At 40.6% G+C, this 13375-nt stretch overlaps 1 protein-coding gene across 24 annotated transcripts in view; it reads right to left on the minus strand.

The window, feature by feature from the left end:
- Positions 1–13375, minus strand: part of DLG2 (discs large MAGUK scaffold protein 2) — a 2253656-nt gene that overhangs the window by 237168 nt on the left and 2003113 nt on the right. The window contains exon 1 of one of the 24 annotated variants that reach the window (XM_089332089.1): positions 11901–12042. The exons of the other annotated variants lie outside the window; for them this stretch is intronic. The gene's annotated coding sequence lies outside the window, so the exon portion shown is untranslated. Of the gene's footprint in view, positions 1–11900; positions 12043–13375 lie in introns of those variants that run through there. 24 annotated transcript variants of the gene reach the window in all.

Genomic DNA, 13375 nt, shown 5'->3' on the forward strand with positions numbered 1-13375 from the left:
CTGCTTTCCCAGATGCAGTAACAGGGAGCTGGATCAGAAGCAGAGCAACTGGGACTTGAACCAGTGCTCTGATAAAAGATGCTGATGTTGCAAGCAGCAGCTTAAGTCACTACACCACAACGCTGGCCCCTGGAATCTTGTATATAGTGGGAAATAGCAGATAACATATGTGCTGGCTTTCTACTTTCTGGCTATATGGTCAAATCTTTCTTTTTTCCTCTTCCTTGTGGTGCTGCTGCAAGAAAAGCAAAGGAGATATTATGTGCATAGTGCTTTGCACAGAATGGCAGTATACCAATGTGAGACTTTATAATTATTTATTAAATAAATGAATTCAAAAATTATAAATTCTGCCATTGCCTTTTACCTCTGCCCTATCCAAATCCTTCCAATATTTCCAGACAATCTTGAATAGTATCTCCTTTACCATTCTTTCAAGAATCATATTGGGATGGGGTAGGTATTTAGCCTAGCAATTAAGATGTCACTTGGAATGCCTGCATTCCGTATTAAAGTGCCGGAGCCAGCGCCGCGGCTCACTTGGCTAATCCTCTGCCTGCGGCTCCGGCATCCCACATGGGCGCCGGGTTCTAGTCCCGGTTGCTCCTCTTCCAATCCAGCTCTCTGCTTTGGCCCAGAAAGGCAGTGGAGGATGGCCCAAGTGCTTGGGCCCCTGCACCCACATGGGAGACCAGGAGGAAGCACCTGGCTCCTGGCTTCAGATTGGCACAGCGCTGGCTGTAGTGGCCATTGGGGGCAGTGAACCAATGGAAGGAAGACCTTTCTCTCTGTCTCTCTCTCTCACTGTCTAACTCTGTCAAATAAAAAAAAAAAAGTGCCTGGGTTCAAGCTCTGTACCTGTGTCCAGCTTCCTGCTAATGTGCATCCTGGGGCGCATCAGGTGATGGCTCACATGTTTGTATCCCTGATATTCACGTCAGAGACCTGGATAGAATTTCTGTCACTTATCTTTGGCCTGGCCTAGCCTAGCCTGGGAAGTGAACTAAGCGGTGGAAGCTCTCTATCTCTCCGCCTGTCTCCAACTCCCTGCCTCTCAAATCAAAAAATTGTAAAAATCATACAAAGCTGTCTTAAACATCTTAACACTAAATTATGCTGCCTGAATGTTACTCCTCCCGGTTGTAACCATAAGTTCTTTTTTTTTTTTTTTTTTTTGACAGGCAGAGTGGACAGTGAGAGAGAGAGACAGAGAGAAAGGTCTTCCTTTTGCCATTGGTTCACCCTCCAATGGCCACCGCGGCTGGTGCGCTGCGGCCAGTGCACCGCGCTGATCCGATGGCAAGAGCCAGGTACTTATCCTGGTCTCCCATGGGGTGCAGGGCCCAAGCACTTGGGCTATCCTCCACTGCCCTCCCTGGCCACAGCAGAGAGCTGGCCTGGAAGGGGGGCAACTGGGACAGAATCCGGCACCCCGACCGGGCCTAGAACCCGGTGTGCCGGCACCGCAAGGCGGAGGATTAGCCTAGTGAGCCACAGCACCGGCCTCCATAAGTTCTTAAACACTAGACAGGTCTTCTACAGAAGTGATGCCAAAATATTTAACAGTCAGCTGTACCAGGCATCAACACTTTAGTTTTTCAATAATGGAGATGTGTAAAAGTCGTAGAGAAGAAATGGAGGGAGGCCAGCCTGAAGCAGTGGAAGAAGGGCACTCATGGGACACAGGGTAGAAGTTATTTGCTGAAAAGAACTTAAGTATTTCAATACTTTAAGTACCAAGAGCACTGCATGCAATAGGAATATATAGTGGATATAGGAATATATATTGATACCGGTCTCTGACACCTCCTATTCTCTATTTCTCAGATACTCAGAATACTTACTGATGAAGTGAGAAATTCAACCAAGAAACAGTTTTTCTTGCAGTTTCTCTACTTGTACAAGGAAGCCTCAAAACAAGAAAAAGAAGAATTTATCTGGTTTCCATGGGGAAGTGAAATTGTTGTGCCATGGGGTAATGGTCCCTTTTAATGCTTGGATGACACTGGGACTTTCAAAAAACATTGTCTATCACCTTTCCAATTTTTTTAATTTGCTTCTTTCTCTGCACTGAAAAACTTTCTAATTCAAAGGGGAAAAGCCAATGCCCTAAGGAACATTTTCTACATTGTTGCTGCATCCTTCTCTAACTGAAGCATGACTTCTGAGTTAAGTCTTAGGTTTCTCACAGGCACAACTGGGCTGGGACCAGTTACTCATGCCTGGCTGTAGATTTTCTGAACAAATTTGCTGGACTAGAAGCAAATGGCAAGAGGAAATTTACTTTGATTCGGTTTACTGCCATACTGAGTGTTTTTTGGAAAGAAGCTAAATACACAAATGAGTATTTAGCAGCACACTCATCAGGCAGATGGAATGACAGCGCGGAGACAAGCTTCACAAATGAAAAAAAGAACATTTCTTCTTCACATTTGGATGCCAGAAAATCATGAACAGAAACATACTTCCTATAGACACTAAATACAAGTCTTGTCACTTCCACTTCTATGCTGGAAAAACAACCCAAAATGGAGTCAGGAATTTTAGTGAAAAACTCTCACCAAGCCATTTAGTATAAACTTATCAAGGAGGTACTTTACTTCTTCAAAGGAAAGAAAAAGGTGAGTACTGCCAAAAGCTGAGGAACTCATATAAACTGGGAATCACACAGAGACCAACATGAGTCTAATATTTCTTTGGAGCTTTAATATTTTCAATATTCTCAATATCATATATACTACACAATTTCAGCCCATCTACTCAATAGTACCCCCAATTTGACTTACAACATTTTTTGTCATCACAAACTTCATAACATCAAAATTCAAATAAATTTAAAGCATTTGTTAAGTCATCAACCTTATTTAGCAGGTTTCATGAGAATCACAGAAAGAGAAGGAGACAAAAACAGAAAAGAAGTACAAAGAGAAGAAGAAGAAATGAAAGAAGTGGAAGAGGAGGTGGAAGATGATGGTATAGTTCAGATTTAAAATAATAACATATGTTCCCCCTGATCTCTGAGAACTGATAGAGCACCTAAAAGGAAACCTATAGAAGTGAAATTGACACTTCGAGAAGGGGTGACTCCAGCTGCCCTTGTCTTGACTCTCCAGGAACACTTTTTTCTCTTCTTTATACTATTTGTTAAACTCTTTACTTAACATAGAGTTAATCATATATGTATAAAGTCAATTGAAAATAGATCTCAGTAAAAAAAAAAAGAGTGGTAATCAGACAGGGAAGAGGAAGTTTGTAACTGTAAAGCTGTATAGTTCTGCATACATTCTTATGGACTTACTTTTAAGGGTACAGTTTAAAAACTTGTCATGGGACTCCAAATCCTATTAAGCTTGATGGTAAAAATGCCATCTTAAGTGTTAAAGTGATCATATTAAGTGTTAAAGTGAACATATAGATAGGATTAAGTGTGAAAGTGATCATATAAATAGGATCAAGTATCTGGTAATAATAATAGTTAGAATTTAAAAGGAGAGAATGTTCCACATGCGAAGCAGTTCACACAGCAGACTCATAGAATGGCAATTGCTTTAAGTAACACTCTGAACTCAGAATCAGCCCTTAAGCATGCTCCATGAGAGCATTTCAGCTGTAGAAAACCAAGACACTGTGGCAAAAAAAATGTTCTACATGAAGGATCTCTGTGAGTGAGACCTCAGCAGAAAGAAATGGCCATCAAAGAAGGATGTACTTTCCTCTGAAGGGAGAAGAGAACTTCCACTTTGCTTATAACCTTGTTTAAATACTGACAGAGTTTGTGGATTCGAAAGGCTTCCATAGCCTAGGCAGCTCATTTCAAGAGCCTTAGTGGTCACTGATGTCATCCACAAGAGTGTTAATTGTTAAATTAACAACAGGAGTCACTGTGCACTAACTCCCCATGTAGGACCTCCATCCTCAATGAGTTGGATTATGAGAGTTAACTGTAAAACTATCTCTCAAACAGTTTTGTGTGTGTGTATGTGTGTGAGGGTGTGTGTGTGTGCAAATTTTTGAAAACTTTACTTAATATAGAGTTGGTCTTCTGTGTACAAAGTTAATTGAAAATGAATCTTACAAATGGTGCTTGGAAAACTGGATTTCCACATGCAGAAGCATGAAGCAAGACCCTTACCTTACACCTTACACAAAAATCCACTCAACATGGATTACAGATATAAATCTATGACCCAACGCCATCAAATTATTAGAGAACATCAGAGAAACCCTGCAAGATATAGGCACAGGCAAAGACTTCTTGGAAAAGACCCCGGAAGCACAGGCAGTCAAAGCCAAAATTAACAATTGGGATTGCATCAAATCGAGAAGTTTCTGTACTGTAAAAGAAACAGGAAAGTGAAGAGGCAATGAACAGAATGGGAAAAAATATTTGCAAACTATGCAACCAATAAAAGATTAATAACCAGAATCTACAAAGAGATCAAGAAACTCCACAACAACAAGTCAAGCAACCCAGTCAAGAAAGTGGCAAAATACTTAAACAGACATTTGTCAAAAGAGAAAATCAAAATGGCCAACAGACACATGAAAAAATGTTCAGGATCATTAGCAATCAGGGAAATGCAAATCAAAACCACAATGAGGTTCCACCTCACCCCAGTTAGAATGGCTCACATGCAGAAATCTACCAACAACAGATGCTGACGAGGAGGTGGGGAAAAAGGGACACTAACCCACGGTTGGTGGGAATGTAAACTGGTATAGCCACTATGGAAGTCAGTCTGGAGATTCCTCAGAAACCTGAATATAACCCTACCGTTCGACCCAGCCATCCCACTCCTTGGAATTTACCCAAAGGAAATTAAATTGGCAAATAAAAGAGCTGTCTGCACCTCAGTGTTTATTGCAGCTGAATTCACAATGGCTAAGACCTGGAATCAACCTAAATGCCCATCAACAGAAGACTGGATAAAGAAATTATAAGATATGTACTCTACAGAATACTATAAAGCAGTAAAAAACAATGAAATCCAATCATTTGCAACAAAATGGAGGAATCTGGAAAACGTCATGCTGAGTGAAATAAGCCAGTCCCAAAGGGACAGATATCATATGTTCTCCCTGATCTGTGACAACTGAGAACTTAAAAGGAAACCTGTTGGAGCACTCTGGCCTCAGAATCAGCCCTTAAGGCATGCGGATCTGGCTGAAAAGCCCATGAGAGTATTTCAGGCATGGAAAGCCAAGACACTCTGGCAAGAAAAAAAAAAAAAAAAAAAACACCACCTAAATGAAAGATCTCTGCGAGTGAGATCCCAGTGGAAAGAACGGGTCATCAAAGAAGGAGGTACCTTTCTCTGAAGGGAGGAGAGAACTTCCACTTTGACCATGGCCTTGTCTAAATATGATCAGAGTCGGTGAACTCAGGGGGCTTCCATAGCCTTGGCAACTCATGACAAGAGCCTAGGGTGATTACTGAGGCCATAAACAAGAGTGTCAATTTGTTAAGTCAACAACAGGAGTCACTGTGCACTTACTCCTCATGTAGGATCTTTGTCCTTAGTGTGCTGTACATTGAGAGTTAATGCTATAACTAGTACTCAAACAGTATTTTTCACTTTATGTTTCTGTGTGGGAGCAAACTGTTGAAATCTTTACTTAATGTATGCTAAACTGATCTTCTGTATACAAAGAGAATCGAAAAGGAATCTAGATGTGAATGGAAGGGGAGAGGGAGTGGGAAAGGGGAGGGTTGCGGGTGGGAGGGACATTATGGGGGGGAAGCCATTGTAATCCATAAGCTGTACTTTGGAAATTTATATTCATTAAATAAAAGTTTAAAAAAATCAAAAAAAAAAAAAAAAAAAAGGAAACCTGTTGGAGTGAAATGACAAGTAGAGTCACAGACAGTGAAAGGGAGAGACAGAGAGAACGATCTTCCATCTGCTGGTTCACTCCCCAAATGGTGGTGATGGCCGGAGCTGGGCTCATCTGAAGCCAGGAGCCAGGAGCTTCCTCCAGGTCTCCTACATGGGTGCAAGGACCCAAGGACTTGGGCCATCTTCCACTGCCTTCCCAGGCCATCAGCAGAGAACTGGGTTGGAAGAGGAGCAGCCAGGACTAGACCCATATGGGTTGCCAGCGCCGCAGGTGGAGGATTAACCTCCTGCGCCACAGTGCTGGCCCCACTACTGTACTTTTAATTTATAATCACCAATAAATATTCGTTATTGAGCAAGTCAGTTTGAGTCATGGTTTCAGAAACTCACAATAGAAAGCTACCTTGGGGGGGGGGCAGCACTGTGGTGTAGCGGTAAAGATGCTGCCTGCAGTGCTGGCATCCCATGTGGGCACCAGTTCAAGTCCCAGCTATTCATATTCCCATCCAGTTCCCTGCTAAGGCCTGAGAAAGCAGTGGAAGATGGCTCAAGTCTTTAGGTCCCTGAACTTCCTGGGAGACCCAGAGGTCTCCTGGCTCCTCGCTTTAGATTGGCCCAGCTCTGGCCATTGTGGCTATTGGGGAGTGAACCAACAGATGGAGGACCTTTCTCTCTCTCTCTCTCTCTCTCTCTCTCTCTCTCTCTCTCTGTAACTCTACCTCTCAAATAAATAAAATCTTTAAAAAAAGAAAGAAAGCAACCTAATCTGATTCTGTTAAGGCAAAGCAGGAATCACACTTTTGGGTAACTTATCCATTTCCCTTGGGTTATAAACTCTTTGGGTTTGAAGATAGAGGTTTTTTAGCTTTATAATCTCATCATCTAACAAACCACTTGGCATAAAGTCTGTGCTAAATACGTGATTAATAATAATAGATAACTAAACTAATAAGTAACTAAATAAAGCAAGCTAACTTGGATTATTCAGGCCAGAGCATATCTCTTTTTCAAGTCATTTGTGTGTGTGTGTGTGTGTGTGCGTGTGTGTATTTAATATTGGACTTGACTTTCCCTAAAGTTACATGTCCAAAACAAACCATTAACCATTTCCTATCCCAATTTAATTTATTCATAATTGCATTAAAATGTATGCTCATTACAAAAGGTTAATGATATATAAAGCATAAGAAGAAAGTAAAAATAAATATGAATACTGCCACTCAGGCATACACTGTTAAAAGTCTTATTGCAAAGTTTAAACAACGAGTTTTGTGTTGCCTTCTTTTTGTCTCCTTGAACCATCCCTTTATTGTCTCTTCTAGGCAATATAAGCAATATAAATATGCCATACACCTGTGTCTTCACGGAGTCAACAATTAAATTGCTTTATTTTCAGAATAGGTGAACCTTTAAGGTAGGCACACTATGTGCTAAGTACTTACTATGCCAGATTCCTTCACATAAATGAGAGAATACCTAGGAGGTGAATTATCTCATTTACGTCTGTTTCAAAAGCCTTTGAGACTGTATACCTGCTTTATAATGATGGAAAGTAATGTGCAAGGTTTAGTAGTAGTGAATATCTCCAAAGAGGAATTTTGCCTTTTTACCTAGAAAACTATTTTGTGAAAGTAAGAGTAACAGAAACAAAAACAAAAACCGCTCTTGCTAATTTCACAATAGCATTCATTACATTATTAAACAAAAATAAAGCCCCATAAAACTTCAAGATTCATAATAATTATAGATTAGCGCCTGGAACTTCTGGTTGTTTCTTAAGTGAATCTTTGTTTCCAATAGGACATAAGCTGCAAAGAAACTATCAGGAGAATGATGCACTGGACAGAAAGGCCACACAAAGTTACTAATTGCTAGTCTGTAAGGTAGGGTTACTTCTAATCCTTCAGGCAGCCTTCCATTAGTCCCAAGCCCTAAGAGTTACAACAACAATTTAAAACTAGGGATAAGGACACTTGAAAGCAGTAATGGTTTCTCGAAACAATTGTTTTCAAATGGCATGAAGGACAAATGGCAGACAATTTTAACCCAATTGACCCTAAAATTGTCTTCAAAAGTAAGTTTATGTCTCCGAACTGGAAAAATGCCAGTATCTACCCTTGATGGAACAGGTTACTGTCAATTCCAAAATGGGACTTAAGTATTTAGTCTGAAATCTACATGGCTTTGACCACTTTTCTTGTTCAAGTGGTTTCTTTCGGCTTAATGCTAAAATAGTCCAAAGCAAAACCAAACAAGAGCCTCCCCCCACCCCACTCCACTCCAATAAAAACCAACCTACAGGAATTTTACATTTATTACTCTACTCTGAAATGTAAGCAAAGATTCTGCATCTCAGGATAGGACTGTCCCTAACATGTAAGGAAACAAGGACAAGAAAGCAGTGGAATCCCCTCACTAAATTTCTGAGCCAATTCCTTTTCTCTTCCAACCACAAAAGGCCTTTCTTGCAGATGTGTGGACATCCAGCTCAGAAGTCCAAGTAGGGATCAATAACTTCCACTCTTTGCCCTCACTCCCTATCCCCATGCAAACAGCAGACTCTTAGAGAGCAAGACTAGGTAGATCCATTGTCTGCACACATAGACTCCTCTAAAGCCAGCAGTACAGAAGTCTGCCTAGGTCAAAGGGTAGTACTGATTCAGGATAACGTTCAGATCGTGCCTTGAATTTGGCTGATTTATGACTCATATGAAGTTTCATATACTTGTACATCAAATTCTATATTCTGGTGAGAATAGGAAAGATGGCCCAGGAAAACGTCATCCTAATTGGTATAGACCAACAATGAGAGGAAAGGAAATTCCCAATTTCATTTTACTGAATATTCCCTAAACTCTCTGATAGGGATTAAATATGTCAGAAAATAAATCAAAGCAGATATAGGGCCAAAATCCCAAAAATGGAACCAAGAAGAACTGGGAATTCCTGTTAGATAATTCCACCATGATTACCATGTGGATTCTGGAATTAGACAGATGTGGGTTTTGAATCCTAGTGCTGCCATATTACAAGTTAAGTTGGTAGTATTTAAATGAACTTCCCCCAAGTCTTATTTGTTCATTCAGTAATGAGAAGCAAAAAAGAATTTACCTAATGGAGTTATGAGGAAAATTAAAAGAAAAAGAGTGTGAAACATTCGGCATCATGCCTGGGACTTCATAAATGACATTTACTGCTATAATCAAGTATTTCAATTCAATACCATGGCTGGAATTATGGCTTCCTCATTGTTCAGCAAATAACTTAGAAAGCTATGATACATTATTTGGTGTCAGTTTATTTCCATGGCTCCCCATTTAAATAGAATTTATTCTTTGAATAATTATATAAAGACTTCGGTTGCCATTCAAGAATTAGCTAAAAGTGAATTGAGTAATAACTGTCTTTAGTAGGCTTCCAGAACCAAAAGAAAATATTATCGAGCTATAAAATGTCTATCTTCATAACAGAAATTTTCCTGTTTGCTGCACATATTTCTTCCAAAGTCAACATCTTTCAGAATGAGTTACTATAGTCTACAAAATACAACTTATAGCAATAATAATTATATTTGATTGGCTGTTCCTAGTGCTAGCATACCATTTGTTTTACATATATCATCTCCTTACTTCCATCCGCTGAAAGTCTCCTCACCCATTTTACAGGTAAGGAGTGTGAGGAACAAACCATAATACCTGGTGGGACACACAAAGCTGCTGCTCTTGATATTCGTATCCATGCTGGAGCCAGGGTTTAAAAAAAGCTCCTTTAAACCTCTCCCCCTTGTTAGCCTCCTCAGCTTCTCAAAGGAAACTATATGTGGCACACGGGCAAAAGTAACGTTTGCCCCTTTGGCTTTTAATACTGTTTTTGAGAGACATGGCTTTGTGTGCATGTATGCTTTCAGAAGGCTGTCACAGTTTGTATTTGTCTTGCTGTAAATTTAATTGGGAATAACTCATGCTAAAATTTCTTTTGTTGCTATAAATAAACCTCATCCCTGGTGGGTGCAGAAGATGGAAAATTTACCACCAAATGAGAAGAAATTTAGTTTACTGAGATGAGTACATTAGTTTATGCCTCCATAAAAGGACACTGAATCAAACCCCAGATATTGCTACAAAATAAACTGTGGGCTCTGGCGTGCAATTCTTTAAAATACAGTACAGTAAAATTCAATGTATAACACATCTCAAGGTACTTTACAACTATATTGTTCTTGACATTCAGATTTACTAACATTTTTAGGAACCTGGAGATGTGTGTTCGAACTTTACAAAATGGCATAGGCTGACTGGACCATCAAATGCAGATGTTGGTATAGATCTTCAATGATCTGCTGAATTTCCTACTTTAATCCTTATTGCTATAGCCTAGAGGCTTTGAGCTGAACACAAGACATTTTACAGACCCTTCCTAGGGCAGCTGCTCGTAGATTACAAACCAAGTCTCAAGTTACACACCCTGAAGTGCCAACCACAATACATCACTCCTCTGCTCTTTAAGCAGAAATTATTCAGAGAAATGGAAAATATGGAAAAGCTATTTATGGACAAAAGAAATGTGCAGAAAAAATGTGTTCCTGGAAAAAATATATTCCATATTCCAAATGTGCCAAGCTTTTGGTGCAATCAGAGCATATACTAGGAAAGGAGAAATTACTTTATTGGAAGAGTGGTGGTACTGGTGATCAAAATATTTATCAGGAAAAAGGAACGAGCATGCTAAGAAGCTAAGTTCTTTTTGGGGGGTTGGGGTGAAGCACACTTTTATTTTTTCAAAGAAATGCTAAAATAAGTTATTTCTTTAAGGATAAAGAAGATATTCATATCAGATCTACAGATTTTACATCTAAAGAGAAAGTACAATAGTGTACAAAATAAGCACTTTGGACAGACAATTATAGTTTTAGGAGACAGTAGCTCCTTGCTGGTGAAATAAAGCAAATGTCAACAAGCCAGACACACTTGAAACATTTGGAGGAAAAAAAAAAGTCTTCCCTATTCCCGTCCATATATGATATGCCATATGACACCACAGTTAAATCTGCTACTGCAAAAAAAAAAAAAAAATGTCAAGCTGTTGGTTTCTATGAGATTTGGACAGAGGCAAACAACACAGCAGAAAGGAGTCAGAGAAGGTGCAGCTTTTTCTTCTCTTTCCTTCTGACAAGGAAATTACTTCCTAACGCAAGCCGACCAGGAGTTAGCACTCATCCTGTGTGGATCTAGGACCTGGGGCAAGGACCCGGTGCACACCCGGAGGACCAAAATGGAGCTTCAGGTAATTGTTAACGGGAATAAGAAACTAGAGAAAACAGCCACAAGTTACATAAATACAGCATTAATGCCTCTTGCATTTGTCTGTTCTGCGGGTGTGTTGTACAGCTCTTTCCATACCGATCCAGTCTTTTTTTTCACTCTCTCTCCCACATCATCAACAGGCATGCCAAATGCAAATCAGCTCCCATCCTGATCCCATCCCAGCAAAATGCAAAGACTACCACCATACTGAGTTTCACAATCATCTTCACAATGCCAATTATTCACAGCCCCTCAGTTCTGTTCACACAAAAGATTGCAATTTGAATCTTGCCGTGCACAGGTCCAGCTTGGTTAGAGCTTGTTACCAGGCAAATGGTCTGTTGTAAGATTTACCGATGGCTGGGGAGAGTTAGTTGCGGAGGGTACGAGGGAGGAGGGAAGAGGGGGATTAGACTAGCCACACTGTACATACCTCGTTTTGGCAGCTAAGAAAAACAATTTCGTGACAAAGAGACTTGTTCTTTTCAAAGCTCACCCAACAAATGAAACTGACAGAATGAAACCTGAGAAACTTTAGCAAGCAAAGAAAGCAGCCTTCCAGGGATCAAGGTGAATAATTGATTTGTCAGATTTCGTTTCATCTTTTAAACTATTTTGCTCATTAAAAGGAAATTGTGGAATTTGTCAGAAGCCCAAACACTGACACACACTTCTGACAGCAAGTACATATTCCGAACTACAGACACGTTTGCCAAGCTTATTCAACAACAACGATTAGCTGCAAAGCCAGGGAACTTACCGAGCACAAAATTATTGGAACAAAGCAGGGAGGAGGCAGGAGGCACCAAAGGCAGCTTCTCTGTCTCCTGAGTGCCAGGTTCTTCCGTCTGCCGTCCGGTTCACACTTGCCTTTATAACTAAGACTCCGGCAGGACTCAGTAGCGGAACCTGATGAATTATAAAACAGCCCCTCCTAGACTCTCATATTCTACATCACAGGGGCTGACCGTGCAGCATCTTTGCTGGCTGGGTACGTATATATTCTTGTAACTCATCCTGATAAATATATCAGCCTTAGAAGCAGTGACAGTAATTGGTGTTTGGGATGTACCAGCACTAACCAATAAGATGCTTTCCCACCATCAGTCCTGTACCCCCTCCTCCACTTGTGTTCCCCCACACCTTGTTAAGGTGGATCCATCCACCCCAGTGGGGGTAGGCGAAAATGGAAAAAATGTAAAGGGAAGCTCCTGCATCATTGCACACAAACTGAAGCGTATTTCTCAGGGTTAATTCTAATTCTCATAATAGTTCTGTAAGGATAAACCTCTATATTTGTCTCGCATGTAATAGTGCGCCAAATGCTTTGTAACTCACTGAGTCCGTCAGCCATCACTAAAGGTATCAGGAGTGATACAATTCAGATGAACACCACATCCCTGAGAGGCTAACTGACTTTGGCGTTCACTGTACATGAGGGTGCAAGATGCAAGGAACCCTAGATTTTAGGGAGTCCAACCTGCTCACTATACAGAGAAGGAGCCCATGTATAAAAGATAAAGTGACCTGCCCAAGTCACAAAATTACCAAGTGCAATTTGAGCTTGAACCCAATCTTAGGATTTCTGATGTCATGTACAGTGTCTTTCTGTCTTACTATGCTGCCTCTAGAGCATGGGAGCCCTGAGGATGAGATGGCATGTTAAAGTCATTGACCAAACATCATTAACAGGCAGTCTTCATGGAGGAACAAAACTTGCCCTTTTTATTTTCTTTCTGACAAGGTCAGTACAACATCTTTCTGTTTGTTGAATACAAAAGTAGAAACCATTTTGGATAATAATAGGTACTATCTATTGAGCACTTCTAAGGAGTCAGGCAGTGTTAGCATGTATTGATTCAGTTAATCTTCAACTGTCCCTGTAAGGTAAGTACTATCATGAAAAATATTTTGCAATTTAAGAAACTGACATTCAGACATCATGTCTCTTAAATAGGAGAGCTGGAATCCACACCAGACAACGTAGTTTCAAAACCCACACTCTTAGACACCTCATCCAATCCCAGGCAGCGTTTCACATTAAATTGTGGCAAAAGGGGGCTGGCGCTGTGGCATAGTGGGTAAAGCCGCCATCTGCAGTAACGGCATCCTATATGGGCGCTGGTTCAAATCCTGGCTGCTTCAGTTCTGATCCAACTCTCTGCTATGGCCTAGGAAAGCAGTAGAAGGTGGCCCAAGTCCTTGGAACCCTGCACCCACGTGGGAGACCCAGAA

Source organism: Oryctolagus cuniculus, chromosome 1 (assembly GCF_051225735.1).
Source record: "Oryctolagus cuniculus isolate XC-2025 breed Fujian yellow rabbit chromosome 1, ASM5122573v1, whole genome shotgun sequence".
In the NCBI taxonomy this organism is placed as follows: Eukaryota; Metazoa; Chordata; class Mammalia; order Lagomorpha; family Leporidae; genus Oryctolagus; species Oryctolagus cuniculus.